Below are 21,921 nucleotides of genomic sequence, written 5' to 3'. Positions count from 1 at the left end.
GAAAGTGGGGTTTTGCTAACCTGCTTGCATGTGCTTGTGTAGATGCAAGAAATAAGTAGAGGAGGAGAGTTATTTATTGTGAATAAACCAAACTGGGTGAATGTCTCAAACTTCACCAGTTTTTTTTTAATTAATAAAAACCTCTCACTAGAAGAGTCCTTGCCTCCTGCTTGCTGTCCCATCATCAGGGTTGTTGGCTTTAAAATGGAAATTATTGGAAAGGCAAGAAAAAATCCATCTCCCTACCATCTACCTTACAGAGCACAAATATTCTATTTATTTTTTTTATTTCTAATGTGACCTCTTCTCAGGAGAGGCCAGATTTCTGACTTCTCTTGATGCTCGTTGTCTCACCAGGTTGAAAAACATGGAAAACAAATATATAATAATATATAATATATATATATAAAAAATATAATAAATATTTAACTAAAACTACTTTAAAAATGTGTGTCTTAGTTTTTTCCCTCTCTTCCCATCTTTGACACCCCTCTTTCAATGCAGCCAAGGTGAATTAAAACCTTGATTACTGAGAATATCTCACCTGAGACACAGCCAGCTCGGAGCCCATCTCTACATCTGTTTATTCTTAATTTTCTTTTTTTTTTTTTGCATGGTTCCTGGGTGTTTTTACTGACTGACTGAGCAGACACTTTGGTTTGTGAAACTATTATTAGAAAAACAAAACAAAACTAAAAATTAGAGGGTTCTCAATGTTCACACTGCCTGCAAAATTATCTCCTGAGCTGCATAAAGCAGAGTTTGCACTCATCTGCCTGAAGCCTGGCAGCAAATTGGAAATTATGGTGTCAGAAAAACTTCCCCTGGCAACTGCCTGGGTATGAAACATCAAACTCTGGGCTAAAAACCACACAGGTCACAACTGCTCCTCCTGTGCCAAGGATCCCAGAGCAGAGTTTTGCCTTTTCTTTGCTCTGACCATAGATCTCTGAAACTCTGCTGTAGTGAAAAATTCTCTTCTCTTACATCCAGACTCCTCTTCCCCTCTTCCTTCCACACTTTTACAGCTTTTGCAACCCCCTTCCTTTTGCCTGTCAGCTCCTGCTGTCTGTGACTCTCCTGTCCCTTTGAGCACCCCCTTCTCCTCCTCAGGACCCTGATGATCTCTGCTGCACCCATCCTGGTTTGCTACCAAGATCCAGCACCCACCAAACCCCCCAGCTCTTTGCTAATGCCTCAGACACCCTTTGAAATCCCTCTCTCCACACCAACCCCACAAAACCTTTCAGCCTCAGACCCCCCCAAAACACCACCTGCCCTTAGCTACTTGCCACAAGTCCACAGCTGCCAAGCTGGTGCTTTTCCAACTGTTATTTCAGGGCAAATGTTCTGAAAAACAGTAATATATACCTAGATATGGGCACCATATCTGGGGGTTCCATATGGACCCAGAGATGACCTGGGAGAAGCTGACCCAGCCCAGAAGATGCTGGTTTCCAGCAGTGTGGGCAATCTGCACCATGAGAGCTGCTGCTCAGCTGCCAGCAAACTTCAGGATGGACATTTCTAGACTCAGTGCCAGGGTGCAGACACATCCAAGCCAGGTCCCCACCAGCTTTAGCACGAGGTTCAGCCACCTCAGTGGATTTGTTCTTCTGTGGCTTCAGGGAAAGGTGGCAGGAAAGTCGTGCCATGCAACTGCAACCCATCTCTGTCACAAGAGCAGGGAGTGAGGGGCTAGAAACTGGCAAAAAATGTTCTGAAATAACATCTCTGCTGAGAATCCTAGAATCCTAGAATTGGCTGGGTTGGAAGGGACCTCAGAGCTCATCAAGTCCAACCCTTGATCCACTCCCCCCGTGGTTCCCAGCCCATGGCACTGAGTGCCACATCCAGGCTCTTTTGAAATATCTCCAGGGATGGAGAATCCACCCCTTCCCTGGGCAGCCCATTCCAATGCCTGATCACCCTCTCCAGAAAGAAATTCTTTCTAATGTCCAACCTAAACCTCCCCTGGCACAACTTGAGACCTCTTGTGCCCTCTTGTCTTGCTGAGAGTTGCCTGGGAAAAGAGCCCAACCCCCCCCTGGCTCCAACCTCCTTTCAGGGAGTTGTAGAGAGTGATGAGGTCTCCCCTGAGCCTCCTCTTCTCCAGCCTCAACACCCCCAGCTCCCTCAGCCCTTCCTCACAGGACTTGTGCTGGATCCCTTCCCAGCCTCCTTGCTCTTCTCTGGACCTGCTCCAGCACCTCAATCTCCTTCCTGAGCTGAGGGGCCCAGAACTGGACACAGGACTCAAGCTGTGGCCTCCCCAGGGCTGAGCACAGGGGCAGAATCCCTTCCCTGGACCTGCTGAGAAACCAGATATCTCTGATTTGTCACTCTCTGGCCTCAACCTCTTCCCTCTAACAGGCACCTTCTTGTCAGGAGCCACAGTGACACCAATTTGAGTGCAAAGCATCACCATGACTTGTGAGAACAATCGAGTTAGGGGAGGTTGCTCTGCTGGTAATATCAGAATCAAAACATTCCAATGCAAAGGCAGAGAGGCTAACAATTCAATTTATGCCATGAATGCTGAGCAGCATATTAAGCAAATCAATTCAGATGGCTCTGAGTTGTTCTTGTTTAAAGAAGATCAGTAACAAAATTTCAGATCCTGTAGCACATCCAAATGCTGGGGCTGAAGCACTAAAACATTCACTACTGGTATTTTTATTCCACTGCATTTAACCCAGCCCAGGGGGGTTTGGCTGCTGCCCTTTGGGGAAGATTTTTTCCAAACAAAAGGTATATCAGGAATACCATGTGTTTACACCAAATGTAAAAAGCTGGAAGATATTTTAAGGATGTTAATATTAGTTTTTTCCCCACAATTCTTCTGTCATAAGATCACTGACAACGTAATACACAGTAAAGCTTCCAACAAGAGTTTGCCATTTCCCCCAGAATTTCAGGCCCAAAGAACTGAGCTCCTAAAGCTGAAAATTGCCATTTCAAGGATTTTTGAAGAGCTTGAGCAAGTTTGGTACTTAACCACAGCAGGTTATACCAATGGCACCTGTCCCATCAGGAGCTGGGGGTGTTCCCCTGCCTCTCAAACACTGCTTTGAGTCCTTCAGTGCAGCAAGGACTCTGTACAAAGATGGGTAAAAAAATGCTCTTTCCATGATGCACCTGATTTGGGGAGAAAATCTCAGAATGCTCCTGGACTCAGCCCTAATCCTTGGCCCATCCCCTCCCGGGGTCTCCAAGTACTGCAAAGTCTACCTACATAAACACCCCACGTAGCTTGGCAGGCAGGAGATGAGAGCAAACCATTACAGCAAGCCTTAAATCAGGCTGTAAATTCATAGCTGAAAACATCTCCATCCAAAAACTGGGGGGGACGGAAGCAAAATCCCCAAAATGGGGATGTGGAGGCTTGAGCATCACACGAGCCCAGCAAAACAGAGCTCCCACTTGCTTTCCCTCACTCTCTGCCTTGCTTGGAGCCACTTGGAAATGTTTGAAGATTCATTAACCTCCCTCTGCACTCCCCAACTCGAGAGACAATATATCAGGAGGAGAAACCTGCAGCAGCAGTGAGACAGACAGGATGATAATTTCTCACCCATTCTCCTTTCCTCTGCTCTAACACACTCCAGCTAATCACCCCCAGAGCCAGAGCAGACAGGGACAAAATGAGCTGGAGCTCCAGCCTGCTCCTCACACCTTCCTTCCTTGTATCTACACAAGGCCCCACGACCCTTCCCCATCTGTCAGCTTGTCCCTACATCAGCCATCTCAGCCAGCAGCCCAACTTCAAGCTAAAAGGATGCTGAGATGTTAAGGGCTCTGTTGCTCACTCTTCTCCACTGCTGGGGGTGCCCTTGCACACCTGGTTATCCCAGTCCTGTCTGCATCCCCAGGGAGGCAGGGAAATTCAAGGTGTTTTCCCTACAACACTTTCTTTTTCCCAGGCTCAGGAAGTCAGTGCCTGCAATTTCACCATCTCTGCAGAGCTGTTATTCTGTTGTTTCTGTCTTAAAAGTATGGAAAATATTTTTGAGCATGGTATTGAGCTCAGTATTTATTTTTCTCCTGAATGATCTTTGGAAAGCTGCTTTTCTTTGGTCAAAATGTAACCTGCTCAGTTTTATGGAGGTTACTGAGAGCTATACTGGTCTGCTGTGCTTTTCTGGCCCTGAATTAATAGTGACTAGTTTGACACATATTACTTAGTTTACCTGGGTAGGGTATTACTTTCTTATCTAACTACATTAATTGATTCTACATCACTTAATAGCTCAATAGCTTATCAGGTTACTTCACTCACTAGACAAGCTAAATGTCTGGAGGCAATTAGAGTGTCATTCTCCGTAATAACAAGTTTCTTGGAGAAGTTGCTGATGAGGTTCTTTATTACACAGATTATAAAACGTTTCTTCATACTGTTATAAATATAGGAACAATTTGAAATGACTTACCAGGAGTCCCACTTCCCTAGCAACCAGGCAGATTTTAGGCTTGTTTTAGGAATGGTTGTTTTTTCCCCTTCCTCCCCCCAACTCCCCTTCCCCAGTGCTCTCTCTTGCCTTCCAAGTGATCTGTGTCCAATTTTCTGTCACTCAGAGCTTGAGCTCCGACCACGGAGAATCTGTCACCACGTCCCTTCCAGTTTGCCATTCTCAGTGTTCAGTTCATTTGGAGGATGTTACCTCCAGGGCACCAGGGCTCAACATCAGGGTTTAATTCTGCCTGCTCTTCTCCTTGGCTGCCAATTCCAGAAGAAGTGCAAAGCTGGAGAGGATCCCTTCCCTTTCCCATCTCCGTCCACCCACAGCCGGCTGGACAGGAGGGAACAAACAAAATTCCCAGCCTTGTTCCAGCAGAAGATCTGACTGTCCTGTGCTGTCTTCCACCTCGTCCCTTCCCACTGCAGCTTTCAGTTTCAGCTTGGCTGCTGGGTTAATTTCTCACCTATATTTCTAAAAAAACCAGGAAACATGTTTGATCCTGTGCCACACGGTGCCTTGGACAGAGAATCCTCTCTCTGCAGCTCCAAAATGCACCCTGGTGCTCAATAGAAACCTCAATATATTTTGCTTACTACCAGAAGCATTCATAAGTGATTCTTCCCATGCATTAAAGTAACAAATTAATATTTAATAAGTAAAAAATTAAGTGGAAGATCATTCAAATTTGTTAAGCTGTCTTTGAGTTGTAAGAGGGAAAACAGTCAGTCTGGGAAGGGGGCAGAAGCCCCATTTTAAACGGCTAAGAAAAAAAATTTCTTGTGGTTTTGTTGTTGTTTTCTTTTCTTTGCTTTTCTTTGCTTTGCTTTCTTTTTGCCATTCTAAATCTTGCTGCTATTTCTCAGCCATCTCCTGTGGCCAGGCAGGTGACTGAAGCTGCTATTACTTGGGCTCTTTCTTATCTTTCTTTAGGGGGGTTTGTGGTCATTGCTGAAAAAGCTGCAGGAGCCAGGGGAAGATGGAAAGCCTGGTGGAATTAAGGCAGAGGGTGTTTAAGTATTGCTTGTGATCTTAATTGAAAGGAGGAGAAACTCTGGCTCCATACCCAGAGGGAAAAGGCTTCACCTCCTCTGGGTTCTGCTAATGTCCGAGAGACCAGTGGCTTTTCCATCCCACTTAGGATGGAAATGAAAGAGCCCTTGGCCCCTGGAGCAGGACAGAAGAGGAAAGCAATTCCAGGTGCCATCCTGAATGCTCAATTCCCCCCCAACATAAACATCTCCACCTTGGTGCCCACCACAAATCCCCCATCTCCCTTCCAGGAGCATCTCCTCTGGGCTCACAGTTTTTCCAAGGAAACTGTGTTTTGCTTTCAAGTCCCTGATTCTCTCCTGCCTTTTATACAACCCCTTTCCTGTCTTAAACACTAAAGACACAGCCCAGAGCACGCCTGAGAGACCCTGTCCTGGGCCAGCACCTCCCTTGCCCTTGCTGGGAAGCACCAGGGCCCTGAGCCTGCAGTAAGGTGCCCTCAGGACACAAAACCAGCTTCCAAACTGCAAAACTGTGTTCCTGCAATCCTATGTGAGCTACAACTCTGCAGCTCAGCCCAGTGCATTTCTGTGCCTCCTATTTTTGGTGATGTTCAGCAATTTCCAGAGGACAAACAAACCAAACCCCTGGTCGTTCACCTTTAAGTAACATGCCAGACCCACACCTAGTTGATATTCACCAGCCAGAGATGTCTGCTACCTCAGAACAATTAGTCTAAAATATTTATCAGAAATAAGTGTTGGGCTCTTTTTTTTTTTTTTTTTTTTTTGTCCAAGTTTTTGAAGTTATGAGGCCTCAGATGGGATTAATGGAAATTTTAATTAAGATATGGAAATAAGCTGCGTTCTCCCTGTCTCTGGGAGACTGCAGGGAGTTAACATTATCCTCAACAGCATGTCTCAACCTGCTGGGGGAACCATTTGCAAGATGACTTTGTTTTTAAGCCCAGCTTAGACAGTTTAGCCAGGAATTCAATGTCAAGCCCAAGCCCAGGTCTGCAAAAAGCTGCTCTGGCCCTGACATCCCAACCCATCCCCTGCCCTCGTGCACCGGGGGGACCTCCAGAAGCACCAACCTCATCCCACTGCAGGGAAAAGCTTTCCTGAAGGAGGAGAAGGGATTTAAATCCTTTTCTGTGTTTTTTGACACACATCGTGGCCATCTAGATGGTGAGTTTGGCTCCTTTCAGAAGGAGAAGATAAAGAGGAACAGGAATGGAAGGGGAGAAGGCAAGGAGCCCAGGGATGGCTGCTGGGAGGAGCATCCCTAGAGGAGCAGGAGCATCCCTAGAGGAGCAAGGCCCTGCTCCAGCACTTCTCCAGGCTCCTACTGGTTCAAACTGGGCCCTGACAGGGCTGATGGTAAAACAGAAATAAAGCACTGATGGGTTAAGTTTTGATCAGCAGTGCTGAGCTCCCCTGACTTCATCCTAAGCAGGGTGCAAATGCTCCACTTGAGTTTCCCCCTCCCAAAACACTGCTGCTCCCCCAAGGAAAATATTTATTTTGTGGCTATTCACCCTCTTCACACTGCACCTTTGCTGATGGTCTGAGTGGAACTTTTTTGAAGGTGAAGGATTTTGAATCAAGCCTTAAAGCAACTTGGGCCTCCAGTTTTTGAAAGACTTCACTGGAAATGAGGAAAAGCTGAAGAGCTGGATTTTCCACAGGAGCAGAAATTGTGACTTACAGGGAGAAGGTGTCTCAAAGTATTGAGAAAAGGTTTCTGCAGGAGCTGCCTGGAAACTTTCTGCTTTCTCTTCCTCCTGTCAGCCTGTATAGATAAATCTTACTTTCCCCAGTCTTCAGATGAGGGAAAAGGAAGCAGATAGGCATCTAAATTTTTCAAAGAGAATTATATTTTAGGATGCTTGTCTTCAGAAAATGATGGCCTGGCTTCCAGATACATTAAACATCTGTGTTTCTAGCTGAGCTCAACAAGAGAGAGGCATTTTAATTTTGTTTCCAAAGGTAGTGAAAAGTATCTGGTAAAACTATTTCAAATTATTCATACTATTTTGCACCCTGTGGGATCTCACTTCAATTCCTACTGATGTGAAAAAAAAAATAAAATGTTGTTTTATTTATGGGAAACAAGCCTCATTCCCAAACCTGTTAAACTTCTGAATGCACTGTGAGTTACTTTTTGCACGTGAGGATCACAAGAGGATGCACAAACATTAATTAATCAAGTACTGAGACCTAACCAAGAACAATCCAAACCTTTCTGTACCAAACCCATGTTCCTGACAAGGGGGGGAGCTAAAAGGCAAAAAAATTCTTGTCCAGGGTCACAGATAAGTTGGTAGCAATGCTAAAATGGAAATTCAGGAGTTCTTTTTCTCTTTCTTCAAACCCAGAACCTGTCTTCCAGCATTGGGAACAAAGGAAAAAGGAAAAAAAGGAATAGATGCATTAAGGAAGCCCAGATGTTCTTGACACAGAGGGCAGAGGTCAAATCTGAGATCCTATTTCAAAATCTAGAGAAAATTACCTTTCCAATGACATGTGGCATGACCTTCAACTCCTAATAGTCTGGGAGCAGTCCATCTCGGGGTGTTTGGATCATGCATTTTACACCCAGGATCTCTAAATCATCTCTTATCATTTACTTACTCCACTCCCATAATGAACACAATTTTTCTGCTGTAGCTCTCTTTTTTTTTCTGTGTTGGCTGCATGCTCCAGAGTTTTCAAAAGCAGATGAAAAATCTCAGCAGAAAACTGACATTTAATGCAAGTTGCTGATCACTGCTTCCCTGCCTGTTTGGTAGAAAATGGGCAGACAGACTGCAGAAGGCTGGAAGGCATTAAGCAAAGATGATTTTGAGGGGATCTCAACCAAATTAAACTTTTTTTTTCTTTTTTTTTTTTTTTTTTCAAGTAAAAACCCAGCGGGGGATAACAAAAATTAGGGGGGGGATTTACTAAAAATGAAGTGCTCGGGTGATTAAAAAATGGATGGCTGCAAAATCCCAAACTGCATTTGGTTGTGGAACAGCACCAAGTGAAGATAGTGGGGCTTTAATAAATCGTGCTGCTAATTGCAAATATTTCTTAATATCTCCATTTGTACAGTAAGGATGGAACTGTTTAATGACAATTTATTAGTGCAGATGCCCAGACGTAGTGTATTTAATCTCCTTATACTTTCTTTTTCCTTTTTTTTTTTTTTCAATTGTTTTTTTCCAAATAGGAAAAAATTATAATCGTTATCTAAGCTCTTGACTTCCCTTGCCTTAATTGCAATCTAAGCCTGCTTCTAATCTGTACAGATCACAGTTGCATGATTTGTAGTTTAATTTGAACCCCTGGTGAATACATGCACAGAGGCTGGGAGTTTGTGTGTGCACACATTTGTGTGCTTAGTGTTTTGAAGATACCTTTTTTTTTTTTTTTTTTAATAAAAAAAAACCCAGCAGAAAAAAGTCCCTCTGTCTTTTCCCTATTAGCACATTCCACATCTGTCTGTACTGCAGCTTCCTAAAGGATCAGGATTTTTTCCCCGACTCCCTATTTCATTATATAATTAAAATTAAGAGCCTTTGAGGAAGAAAACCATAATTTGCTGAGAGTGGGGAAGACTGAAGCAGTTCTCCTGTGCTTGGGCCACTGCTTGTGTCATGCCCCTGAGCCAAGGAGAAGATCCCTTTGTGCTTTATGTCTGCAAAGCTAAGAAATCTGCTCACCTAATTCCTATCAGAAAACATATTTAAGGTTTTTCCTTGCACCTCTTCACCTCACAGGTACCTCAGGAGCCATTTAGGGAACACTGGAAAGGGGATCTCAACCTCTGCATTAATTATGGCTCAGCTGGGGAGAACAGGGATGAAGGAAGAACAGACCTGGAATTGGAACCACCCCATTTCTGAAGCCCAAGAGAGATGAGTTACCTGTTCCTCTTTTTGATTATCATTTGTACAGTGTCTGCCTGTCATGGGACAAGTTGAAAACCCAAAACACTGGAATTTCTCCCTGCTGGGTGCCTAAACAACAGCAGAAGGAGTGGGTTTGTCCCTGCAGGAACAGCATCACCTGCATGGTCAGGAGGAAAACACCCCCACACCCCTTCCCCTGCTCACTCACTGACATAAAAGCAAAACCAGGCAGACTAAAAAAAAAAAAAAAAAAAAAAAAAATTTTGCTATGCTTGTAGCTAAGATTTAGGTTGATTACTGCCGAAATGAGACTTCCACAGTTTTAATTAGCTGCAGGGTGGGGGCCTAGCTCATTAAACTGAAAATGTAATGATGTTTCCGCTTCCATTTCCACAATCAGGTTCATCTCTTTAGGAAGGGGCTTCTTGGCATATTGGATGGGTTGGGAACAGCCTTGTTGGCCCTGGATGTGGGGCTGTGGATGGATTCCATCCCCAGGGAGCATCCATCAGCAGGGCCTGAGCTGGCTGAGCTCAGAACAGGGATCCAGAGGCAAAGCCTGCCCTGCCTTGGATTTACCCCTCTGTTGTCCTCATCTGGACCTCCCAGCCCACTTCAGGGCTCCCTGTATCTTGCCTGAGCTCAACTTTTCTTCCAAGAAGGAGCATCCAAACCCTGCTGCAGAGTGGTTTTCTCTGCAGTATATTCAAGGTCGTAAGGAGCTCAGAATTATCCCCACCTGAGATGATGCATTGTCCAAGCTTGCTCCAAGCCCTCTCCTACATGCCTGGAAGTCCCAGAGCCTGATGATTAACAAGGAGTCCAAATGGGGACTTAAAAGACAAGCAATGAAAAATGTCCCTGCAAGTCAGGGAGGCTGAATGGGAAGAAACAAAACCCTTTCAGGTGCCCTGCGAGTTACTTTTAGGACCGTGAGAGCTCCATTAGTTGTAGCTAAGGTGCCACTTTGCATTTCATGCTACACTGAAGTTCTAGTTTGACCAGCAGTCATTTGCACAACTTGTGGAAGTTTCTTTCTCAGTCCTGGCACATTAAGGAAAAAAAGGCTACAAGGAGCTGCAGGCGAGATCCAATATTTTGTTGTCATGTACGATTGCCTATTGACTGTGAAAAAGCAAATAACACAATCTGAGCCCTGCAAGCTTTTGGCTACCTGAAACCAAGCCTGTCTTGCTGCCTCAAGAAAGACCCTTTGGTACGTGTTTTTTTTGGGGCATCTCATTTTTGCCTGACCCCAGAAAATGTGCCAGACTCTCCCAGATAAGGAGAAGGGTGTCTGTCTTCTAACTCAATCAGCAAACACTGCCAGCTCTGACAGTCCCCGGCTCAGTCTCCAGGCTGTCAGCTTGCTGGTCCAATTTTAGTTTTGTGTACTGTCTAGATAACAAATTTATTGATGAAATATGGTCGTAGGTGTAAGAAAAACTTGGAAGATCCCACAGAGCTTGCTGAACCTGTCCTTTGGAAGATTAATGTACATCTTGATGAACTGGCAAATGCAGCTTTCTGTCCCTATGGTTTGTGTATGTGAAAAGAAATTCTGAAAAAAAACCCAAAAAAACAACCAACAACAGATACTTTGAATGTTGTTTCGGTTTTTTTGGTTGTTGTTTTTAGTCCTGCTGCACTCAGTGGAAAAAAACCAAAACAAAACAGTCTGGAAAAAACAGCATATAAATAATTGTTACTATGACAGTGCTGAGGAGACCCAGGCCGGAAGCTGCACTCTGTTCCACAAGTGGTTTTTCTTGGCTTAAAAACCAAAAAAAAACTACCTACAAAGAGCTTTGCCCTAAACAAAGAGCTGCAATACCTTCCTTTCTGCATGCAGAGCTGATCACAGGAGATGAGAGGTGAGAGAGAAGAGCAGCAGAAAGGATCTGCAGATCCATCCATAGAAACCTTTGGCTTGGATTTGCACTTCTCATTTCAATTAATACCTAAATTACATTGCAGTGAGCTGACTTCAAGTGCAGGTGTCGTGCTTATTGTGGGCAAAGTTCTCTCAGAAGATTCACTAGTGGGCAGAATTAGCAGAAGTTGGTCCCTAAATATTTGGATTTTATAAGATGCAGCCCAGGCAACTCTGAAACCCATGGGATCTGTGGGAAAACATCATCTCAGATGGTCAGAACCAGAATAACTGTAACTGGGAAGATTATACCCTCCTAAATCATCATAAAGAGATGTTTATATGTATGGGGATTGTCCTTGACAAAAAGGAATGGAAAATAAAGTGGTCTGGTGTGGCTCTATGGTATGATGACCAAGCAAGAAATTCTTCCAGTTCTATAGAGGTTCCCTGAAAATAACAATTCAAGTTCTCCTGAAGGACTGTGAGCAGGAGGAGAAGCAGAGATGGCACAAATTCCTCAAAATCCATGCCCATGAGCCTCTGGAGAAAAAGCAGTGATTGAATTCCACAAATCCCAACCCATGGGAGAGGGGAGAAGGCAGCAGTGCTGGCTGTGGAGCCAGGGAGAAAGCTGGGGAGGTAGAAACCCCTCAGAAATGTGAGAAAAAAACCTGTCCTCAATGTGTGGGAAGAGAGGGAGAGGTCAGACAGATAATGCTGCTGGTTTCTGGTTTGCAGCTCAGGTCTTCTCACATTCTAAGTGACTGTGTTTGACTCCAACTGTGCCCTCATTATTTCAAATTTAACTATAAGTTGTATAGGGTCTGTTGTTAATGCCTGCTGCCTTCTTGGGTAGAAACAAAAGGTTCTGAGTGCATAAGGATGGGGGGGGGGAATCAATAAATTACAATAAAAGTGAAAGAAAAACATTTCTCTGGCAAGCAGAGATGCAGCACCAGCAGGAGAAGCAGCCTCAGCAAGGGGGGAAAAAAGAGAGGGGAAAAAATAAACAAGATGTCTCATTTAAAAAAAAAAAAAAAAAAAGAGAGAGAGGAGAATTTAAAGCAAGGCACATGTTTTTTGCAATAAAGGAGTAGTGAGTGAAAAGAGGACAGTTACATGGAATGATTTCCCTTGAAAAGCTAGGATAAAGGGGAAGGAATAGATCCTAAATAACTAAAGAGGAGAAAAGAGAGAACACTACCCAACTAAAGCAGAATGCAGCAAGCTGCCTCCTTGTCTGGAGCTTCCTCAAAAGCCTCTACCAAGCAGACTCCAAAGTCCAAATTTCCTTATGGAGGAGAGAAAAAAAGACATTTCATCTGTTTCTCCTTACTCCTGTTAGGTCTGGGGAAGGAAGACAGACATGCTGGGGGTGCTGGTGGCCCTGCCTGAAGCAGAGCACTCTGCAAGATTTGCCATACTGCAAAAATATTTATATTTATGGAGTCCCTGAGTTCCTTTTCCAGCTGCTTCTTCAGGATTTTGCTTTCTGATTTTTACACCTGATTTTTACAGGTGCTTCCTGCAAAGTCAGGGTGCTCCCTGGCACAGTTACCTGAGCCATGTCCATCTGGGATGCTTCTGCTGGTGAGGTTAGTGCTTTAAGTTTGAACTAATTAGCAAATCACTGCTAAACATCTCTGAGAAACTGGTACTTGGAAGGGAAGCTTTGGAAATAAGCTCTGGGCTTGGAAAGTTAGAAGAAAACTTTTTTTTTCTTTTTTTTTTTTTTTTTTTTTTGGGCTGTTGGGTTATTTTCTTGGAAAATTCTGCTGCAGCCTTTCAACAGCAACCACCCCAATCCCTTTGGCTTTTCAAGGAGAATTTTCAAGGCATTTTTCAGCCTCCTTGCTCCACCAGAGTGCTACAGCCTGGGAAGAGTCCCAGACTAAGGTTAGACCCTAAGGACCTGATTTCCAACATTCCTGTCCACCTTTCAGAAAGAACCTGAAACTTGTCCTTAATTTCTGGTCCCTCTGAAGTCCTGAGCACAGGAGTCAGAATTTAGCAAGAAGGCAGCACTGGGTTACCCATCACTGAGGCCTCAGTGTTAAGAAGATGCCACCAGGCATCCTTGTGGCAAAGGTGAAAAAATCACTTTATCTTCTTCACCACACTATTGAGAGGCTTCTATTGGGCATGGCTATATTTAACTCTTGTTCCTTTTTAAAAATAAATAAAAAATAAATTATTCAGCTCGTACAGGCAATGAATATAGGCCATGGAATCCAACACACAGCAGCAAAAGTACTCCATTATTAAGTCTGTAATTGCCAAGAATTAATTTGCTAATTGCATGCAACTAATCTGCGTCCTTTTTGTTTTATATCAATTAACAGAGTAATTAAAAAAAGCAATCTTCTTGATAGTTCCTCACTGGCAGACTTAGCCCAGCAGAGCTAATGAAAGAGGGCCACCCTTTAACTAACCTCATTAGTATCTCTTCTTTTGTTAAACATCCTACAAAAAAATAGTTAATTTTGCTGCATGAAAGTCCTTGATGTGAGGCTGCTAATGAGGGGGCCACACAGCTCTGATTCAGTGTTTGTTTGGTGAGTGGCTTTGCTGGATGCAAAGCAAATGCTTGTTCCTTGCCTTGCTGCCCTTTCAGGGATGGGAGTCAAGTAGACAGTCAGAGCCCTATCCTGGTGAGAGGTTTATAGAGATGAGCAGTTCCCAAACCTTGAAAGCTTCCTCCAAGTTAAATATAAAGTTTTTTTCATGCAAAAAAAAAAAGAAAAAAATTAAAACAAGAGGAGCCCTGCCTGCAAGAAGAGTGTGGTTGAGATATGGCTATTTCTAGGTGATAGTCTGAAGAGATGCTGCTCTGACAGCAGAGCTGGGGGGAAAAAAAAGAAAATGAATTTCTAGCTTGGGCAGGGTTGATGTGCTGGAGGCACAGTGTAAGTGATCCATGCAGGGAGCAGCCAAATGGGGCTCTGGGTGCCTGCAAATGCTCATCCCAACTGCAGATGGGGGGGAGCTGGGAGACACGTAGGGACCTGCTGGGATTTTCAGTAGCTTGAAATTTCCCTCTTTTTTTTTTTTTTTTTTTTTTTCTCTTTCCCTGCTCTTTTGAAAGCCTCTGAGGCTCTCTGCTCCTTTTGGCAGCTCCCAGCTTTCAGCATGCCCAGGCACAAGGGGAGCACAAGTGTCCATCACATTTCCAACCTATTTCTGACTTACAGAAATACCTTTGGAGGGCAGTGGTGTCTGTACATGGTGATGTCTAAAGGGATTTTAAAAGGGTTGGCCAGGGGAAGAGCTGTAAGCAGAGGGGAATCACCAGGGAAGAGAACAGGGTGTGTGGCTGTGATTCAGGAAATAAAAAATTCTGCCCTGGTTACAGAATAAAATTCACTGCAAAGTCTTCTTCCCTGCTTGGACACCACATGAACCTTTTTATGAGGCATCTGTGTGCCTGGTGCTGTCCTCCTCCAGCAGGATAAAGACCCAGAAATACCTAATTTTTTTTCTTTTTTTTTTTTTTGCCTTTGTAACCAATATTCTATAATATTCTAGTGTCCAGAGGAGAGCTGCAGCAGCACTAGTGAGATGCACTGATTCCCAGGGCTGTGGATTCCTTCCTTTTGTTTGCTTTGGGGCTCTGCTGGATCAGGAGACCCCCGTGGGGGTGGCCCCGACGTGGATGTCCCATCCCTGCAGCTCCCCTGGAGCTGGGCCATGCTGTGACTTCTTGACTTTTGGTTTAGTACCTGAAAGTGTCTGCAGCTCATGTCCTGTTTTTTCTGATAGCTCCTGGAGCTGGGAAACATCCTTGCTGTAATGAGACCTTCCACCAGGAGGCAAGTCAGGCTTCACACCAGCACAGCAAAGAGCAGAAACACCTCTGGCCAAGTGCTGTCTTTCAGTGGAAGGGTCCCAAAGCCATCAGGAATTTCTCTCTGAACACATCAGATAAGACTCAGACCTTTTTCCCTGAGTTACATTTCTAGATTCGATGAGTAAATGTACTGAAAAAAAAAAAAAAAAGTGTCAGAGGAGCAGGTGACAGCATCAGCATCCTTTCCCTGTTTCAGGGGCTGAGTTCTCTCCAAGGAGACTGAAATGGGTCCATGTTACTCTGAAATGACCACCTGAAATTTGGGCAGGTCCAAAAGGGAGCTGGGAGCCCAAATCCTGGACCCAGAGAGAGAGACAGAGAGGGAGAGGGAGACAGAGAGAGAGAGAGGGGACTCCATGTGCCTCTTCAGGAGGTTTTTTGGAAACCACCTCTCCCTTCAGACATCCTCTCCTAGAGCACTGAGACCTGGCAGTGAGGCTGGGGATGCAAGGAGGGGTGTGGAAGGTTGGTCAGCTGTGCACACACGTGTGCAAAGGGGGGTGGTGGGGGCTGGGGGCTTGGTGAGACCCCTCCTGCCAGGCTGGGTGTGAAGGAGCAGCTGAGAAGAATTGCAATGCCTCCCACTCCTCTGTTCCTGGTGAATGCATCATGAATGCTAATGAAGTCCTCACTTGGGGCATATGGTTAAGACATATAGAGCCTAACCTTGCTACAAAGAATAAAGACCTTGATGGTACAAGGTGGGGGAGGGCTGGGAGGAACCCAGTGATTTGTGTGCTGAGTTTGGGCCCAATGGGACTCATCCTGCTCCAGCCCATGGTCCTGTTCAAATTAAAGGGAGATGGGAACTGGAGGGGGAGAGAGCAATTATTTACTTGTCTACTAAAGGAAAAGCAGACATATGTCCCTAGATGTGTTTCAGAGGCTGAGAGCTGCCATGAGGTTAAAGGAAAAGGAATGCTTTTTTTTTTTTTTTTCTGGAGAAATGAGGGGTATCCAAAGGGAAATGGTTCACAGCAGCACAGAGGGGAAAGGGATACACAGAGACTCAAAAGCAATGTTGAAAAAAATGTGAGGATGATAATGATGATGGAGGAAACCAACAAAGCAAGTGGCCCCAAGGACCTTCTTTGCCCCAACTCCTGTCCCTGCTGCCCTCATGGTCCCCAGTGCTCCTTCTGTGCCATTCAGCCTTCCAAACATGGGGGTTTAGGGTTATTTGAGACTCTGTAGAGTAACCAAGAAGTTTGATGGGTAAGCAAGAAGTTTGTGAGCAGATTTCTACCTTCCTGCCCAGAGATCTCAGGTGCTGGAGCCCCCCAGGTTTGTACTGCAAGCCTTGTGCTGTGGTCCAGACTTTCCCAACCCAATGTATCTTCTTTTTTCATTAGAAGTGGTAAAAACTTGATTCTCAGGGCAACTTCAGATCTAGTAATGAAGTGCTGCAAGCACCCCAAAGAAGCCAACACTTACCACCAAGATTTTTAAAAAGTAACTGAGACACCAGTAAGAACACAACTTTCTCTACTGGGTGATCTGTCAAACTACTGAGTAGATTTTAAGTTTTTGGGTCTGCATACAACTCTTAGCACTCTGCACTCAGTTCCAAGCCAGGCAGCACTTACTAACTCCAATATTCCTCCATGGATTGCTGTCACATCTGTGAGATATCAACAAACATTCACCCTATGGCCTTTTCCCAAAGGATTAGAAAACATCAAGAAAATACCCCAGGACTTTCAAAGTATGCCAAAAAAATGTCTGAAGAAATTTTCACCCGCACCAAAAACTCTTTCAGTAGCAAAGATTCTCAGAGAACCTTTTAGGGAACCTGCAGCAGGGAGATTTCTGAGTGAAACCACCTCTCTTGTGGTGGGGGCTGAGCTGACACACGAGATGGATGCTCTACAATTGGCATCAGGACTTTGACCACTGTGGGTAAAGGCTTGTCTTTCTATTTGCTATTTTCCAGCTAACTTTACCCACATCCTCTCCCTAAACCACAGCAGGAGCAGCTAGATGGACACTTCTGTAGTGCTTTGAGGCACTGCTGTCCTTTGCTGCCCATCTCCTGCCAGGTAAGAGGAGCTGCGAGTGGGCAAAGTGATGCTGAAAAGCAGCGTTTGCCAGGGGTTACACCTACTGATTTATCAACGTGTTTCTGAGGACAAAGCAACCCAGGTACCTCACAGAGAAAAAAAAAAACAACCAAACAGCAGAGAGCAAGCTGGAAAAAATTCAAAGTCCTTCTAAAAATGCAAAGCTGAAAGGCAGCCAAGTCCCAGCAGCTGAGCGGAGGTGCGAGGCGTTGGGTCTCCGGGGTGGGCAAAAAGCAGCCGAGTGCCGTATGCAGTGTGCATCAACACCTCTTGACACTCATGAATATGGGGCTGGTGCTGATGCCCACTTGGATGAAAGAACAGAGTGAGATTGCCAGCCTCGAGGTGGGTGGAAGGGAGGGATGATCTGTAGCAAGATGTTGGCTTTTCTTGAAGCCGCTCTCGCACAAAGAGCGACCTGAGCGCCCACTCGTCCCGGGGCTTGGAGCTCTGGAGGTTTAAGGACTGCAAAGGGCTAGGTGGAGGTTAACAGAAGGATGGACTGGGGCTAAAAAGGCCAAGGGAGGGGGTCTGTGGGGTTGTGTGAGTTGTCAAAACTCATGTGCACATGGGTGGTGGTGGGGGAAAAAAAGTCTGATGGATTTCTTACAACACCGACTTGATTTCTGGAAATCACAGACTGGTCTGGGATGGAAGGGACCTTAAAGATCAGCTGGTTCCAACCCCCTGCCATGAACAGGGAAACTTCCCACCAAACCAGGCTGGGAGCTGTGGTTGTTGAGCAATTCTGGAAACTCAGGCCCTTTGCATCTCCTGCAGTACCTTGCACACCCCCCACTCCTGAAAACCAGGGAATGATGCTGCCATTAAGTTTCTAGGCCTTGGTGACTTCTTTCTGCAAGCCCCGAGAAGATACTGTGATCACCTCAAATAGCTCTTTGCAATAAAAGACTGTGGTAAGAACAAGAAGGTTTCAGTGAACACTGCTGGCAAATAAAGGCTGAGCCTGGAGCGTGTTTTAAGTCCCTACACCATAAACACAAATTCACATAGGTGGGGGAAGCCTCATCAATAGACAAAGAATCTCCTTAGTCTGAAGTGCCACCCTTCTTCACTTTCAGACTTCCCAGTTGTGCATTTTGGCTTTTGCCAAATCCTAAACAAAACAACCAAGTAATCCCCACCTGCTCTGTCCTCCTCCCTGCCACTCTTTCTGCTCCCCTTGTGAGAGGCTTCTCCAGCAGAGCCCCAGGGGCTGGAGCAGCAGCATCATCCCACTCCAAAGCCTTCCCACCAGCACCAAGAGCTCACCCAGGAATATTCCTCTCGCTGCCACATTTGCATGACAGACGGCTCCTTTGCATTATCCACCTCTTCCAACAGAAGCCCCCTCCATCCCTCGGGCATCCCGTGGGGATATCTGCTGTTGCAGGCTGCTTTCCACCCCCTCCCTGCCCACCCTTGCCCTCACTCCCACGTTCTTCCAGCAAAGCGTCGCTCCAATATGTTGGCCCCGCGTTAACTTCTACTCACGCTGGCTCCTTCCATCATTTGCTCAAAATTTCAGGCCCCTGAGATGCAAAAAGGGAGACAGCCAGTCCTTTGACACCCCTGATGATCACCCTGGATATGCACCAGCTGGGCTCCAAACTCCCAGCTCACCCCAGCAAGGGGTTTTTGGTGGACAGGAGGGAGAAAGGAGCATCTCTCCGGGAGAGACACAGTCCTTACCCCAGCTGCAACCTGCACCGTGCCTGATATGTTGTAATGACATGAAAATGAATAGAATAAACTGACTGAGTAGCATTGTTATTAACCTTTGTTACCTCAATAAATCACACCAAAGAGCAGCAATTACTCCCCTTTCTGACAAACACTGGTTACGCAGCAGATTCCCCCCTTGCTTTCCATCCTGTGCCCTCTCCCTCTTTCACATCTGGAACCAGGAAGGTGCAGAACACACCACAGTATTGCAAGAAACAGGAATAATTTAATGCCAGCTCATAAAAGCACGTTGTAGATAAGACAATGCTTCTACAGCATCCATCTCTTTCACTTATAACCACCTGCTTGCCTCCAGAGCTTTCCAGGGGCTCCACATCCTTGGCTGGATCCCTCTCCTGGCTCTCATTCATCCATGCTTGCACAAATGCAGGTCTGTGCATTTCTCTTGCACCAAGCTTTGGAGCTCAGGAATTACTGAATGCAAAACCTGGCAAGTAAAATTTACCCTTCTCCAATCTCTGGCCCAAGGTATGAACCAAGATTTTGGCCCCAGGCCAGGACCAGGAATTGGGTTTTCTGTTTAGCACTAACTTGGCTTGGGCTTTTGTCGTGTTCTTGTGTCAACGCCCAAACATCTTTAGGAGTTTGTGCTGACTAAATTCTGAATATATTGATCTGAAAGCATGGCACTGACCTCAGAAATGAGCAGGCTTGGGAAAAGCAGCAAAGAGCCTCACAGCAGAGTGCTACCCTTGCATATTTAACGATATCTGGGAAGAGGACCTTTCAACAAAAGTATTCAATGAGACTTAAAAATCAATCCTCGTTTGAAGAAACCAGCAAAGTGTTGTAGCAACCATGGTTAAAACACTTGGATTAATAATAAATCAGAGTTGACAAAGACTTTCTGCTTTTTTTTTTTTTTTTACTTTGTGGATTTGTTTTCACAGAGGGCCTGGTTGTGGACACAAGAGATGAAGGCGTGATGCTTTAAAGCAAGATTCTGAATTACAATTCAATAAACTTTGAAGGACTTCATGTAAACCTGGCAGAACTCATGTGTTTTATTTGTTCCTACTATATTTTTCTTCAGAAATCTACAGAAATCACCTTGGAGATTCAAAACTTCCCTGGGAATTTCCAAAGTCACACACGGAGTGTAAATAGTGGGATTATAATATTCAAATATCACGTCTAGTCTTGAAATAGTTTAAAATAAAAACTGAACAAACTCTCTGTGGCCAGAAAGAGCTGAAAGGGCCTGGGTTCCTCCTGCAGAGGTAAATTTACTTGTGCAGCACATCATGTTCACAACTCCATCTTTCCTTGTTCCAGGTGCCCATGGGAACACACCCTCTGTGCTAACACCCTGCTCCACGACCCAGAAAATACAGAAGCAGCATTTGCCTCACTACCATGCCAGATGAAACCTTCCTTTTGCTGGGCTGTGTTTGCTTTCTCATGCTCAGATTTTAATAATCCAGCATGAAACATCAGCCTCTGATATCAGCACCCTCAGGTACAGGACCAGTGTCCCATGGCAGTGGGTGCTACACAAATGAAGAAGACATAAGAATGGCCCAAAAAGGATGGATGACCCCAATTCTCTGTCTGGAAGACACCCAGAGGACAAAAGATATGATTCTATGAATACAACACTGAGTAAATCTCATGGCTTTGGCTCCTTTCCTCTGGTACTGTTTCAGGAGTAAAAGGGTGAGTGGTTTTCAGAGAAGGAACTGGTAGGACCAAGAGGAAAGAGTCAGCTGTTCCTGAAGAGGCTGCTTGTCTTGGTAGCTTTGCTCCTGCTAGATCTGTGCTGAGGCCCAACCTTTGTTTTAGGTCAGCTGGAATCTAATTTAGGGAGGAATCTTTGTTGTGTGGATGTCTTTGTGACTTATGTACTCAAAGTTGATTTTAGTCCTCCCAATCTTATTAAGGATTTATCATAGACTGACGAGGGTACCCAGAGGTGCCCTTTATTGCTAGGGAGGGCTATGTTTGTGAGGTAGGAAGAGGCAAACCAGACATTAATCATCCAGAATGCCAGCCAGCAGAGCCTTAAAACCTGCAGAAAAGCAAGATTGTATTTTCTCTCCTCCCAAAGAGGACCTGAGCCAAACTCTGACAGCAAGCAGTGACTTCAGGAAGCACTGAGGACCCCTTCATGAGTGACTTCAGCAAACTGCTTCCTGCACTTTTATTATCCTAAAATAATCCTTCTTCTCCTGCCTTCCCCCAAACTGCTCCTGAAAATACGAGAAGGGATTTTGTCATTTTGATCAGTGGGAGAGGAGTGGGGGTGAGGTGGCTGGAGCCTAAATTTCCTTCCCTTTCTTTGCTGCTGGAGCACGTGAGAGTTTGGGAGGACCAGGCGGCCGCATGAGCAAAGTTGTTAAAAAAAAAAAACCCACCAAAAATCCAAACAAATCCAACAAATCCACCCAGTCCCACATCACAATGACTTTTCTCAGATGATAAACATAATAATAAAACCCCTCCTAGTAGCCAATATGATGCTAATGCTTCTTAGCTCTGTCAAAAGTGAAAACAGCTCCTTGCTGTCAATTACTGGAGGGACAGCTGGAGTCTCTCCTCTCACTGTCAGGATGCAGACATATTGCATGTCATCGAGAAGGTAACAAATTCACCAGGACAGCATCACCATCTGTCACCAACAGAGACACCGCCGAAACAAAGGGTCAGATTCAGCACAGAGCTGGGCTCTCATCTTCCCCTCTTCCTCCTCATCCTCCCCTGCCAAGCAGCGGGGTGCAGGTGGAGGTGTCCCCCACACCCCTGTGTCCATCCCGGGGACACACGAGGGGATTTGGGTTTGTAAACCAAAGGGATGTGCTTGAAACTGGTTGTTTTCCCCAGTAAAGCCTCAAGATATAACTGGGAAACAGTTGGATTTCACTCTGTCCCTTGCCCAGTTTCCACTTCCAAGCACTGTGTTTTTCCCTAGGAGATCCTCACACGAGGGACATCTTCCCACCTCCGTGAGTAGCTGAGTTTGGGCTACTCGTAGGAGTAAGGCAAGAGCCAAGGAAGGCTGGGGGATCAGGCTCTGAGTTGATTTATTTGGGGCCAGATGGTTGATT

The 21,921-nt window shown here is 45.2% G+C and overlaps 1 long non-coding RNA gene across 1 annotated transcript in view; it reads right to left on the bottom strand.

Moving 5' to 3' along the window:
* The window catches only part of LOC139803640 (uncharacterized), a 235,479-nt gene that overhangs the window by 97,147 nt on the left and 116,411 nt on the right, over positions 1 to 21,921 (bottom strand). The window lies entirely within an intron of this gene.

The sequence above is a fragment of the Heliangelus exortis genome, chromosome 16, assembly GCF_036169615.1.
Source record: "Heliangelus exortis chromosome 16, bHelExo1.hap1, whole genome shotgun sequence".
In the NCBI taxonomy this organism is placed as follows: domain Eukaryota; kingdom Metazoa; phylum Chordata; class Aves; order Apodiformes; family Trochilidae; genus Heliangelus; species Heliangelus exortis.
Note: the sequence above shows the minus strand (reverse complement) of the source record. Positions and strands in the feature narration are given on the sequence as shown.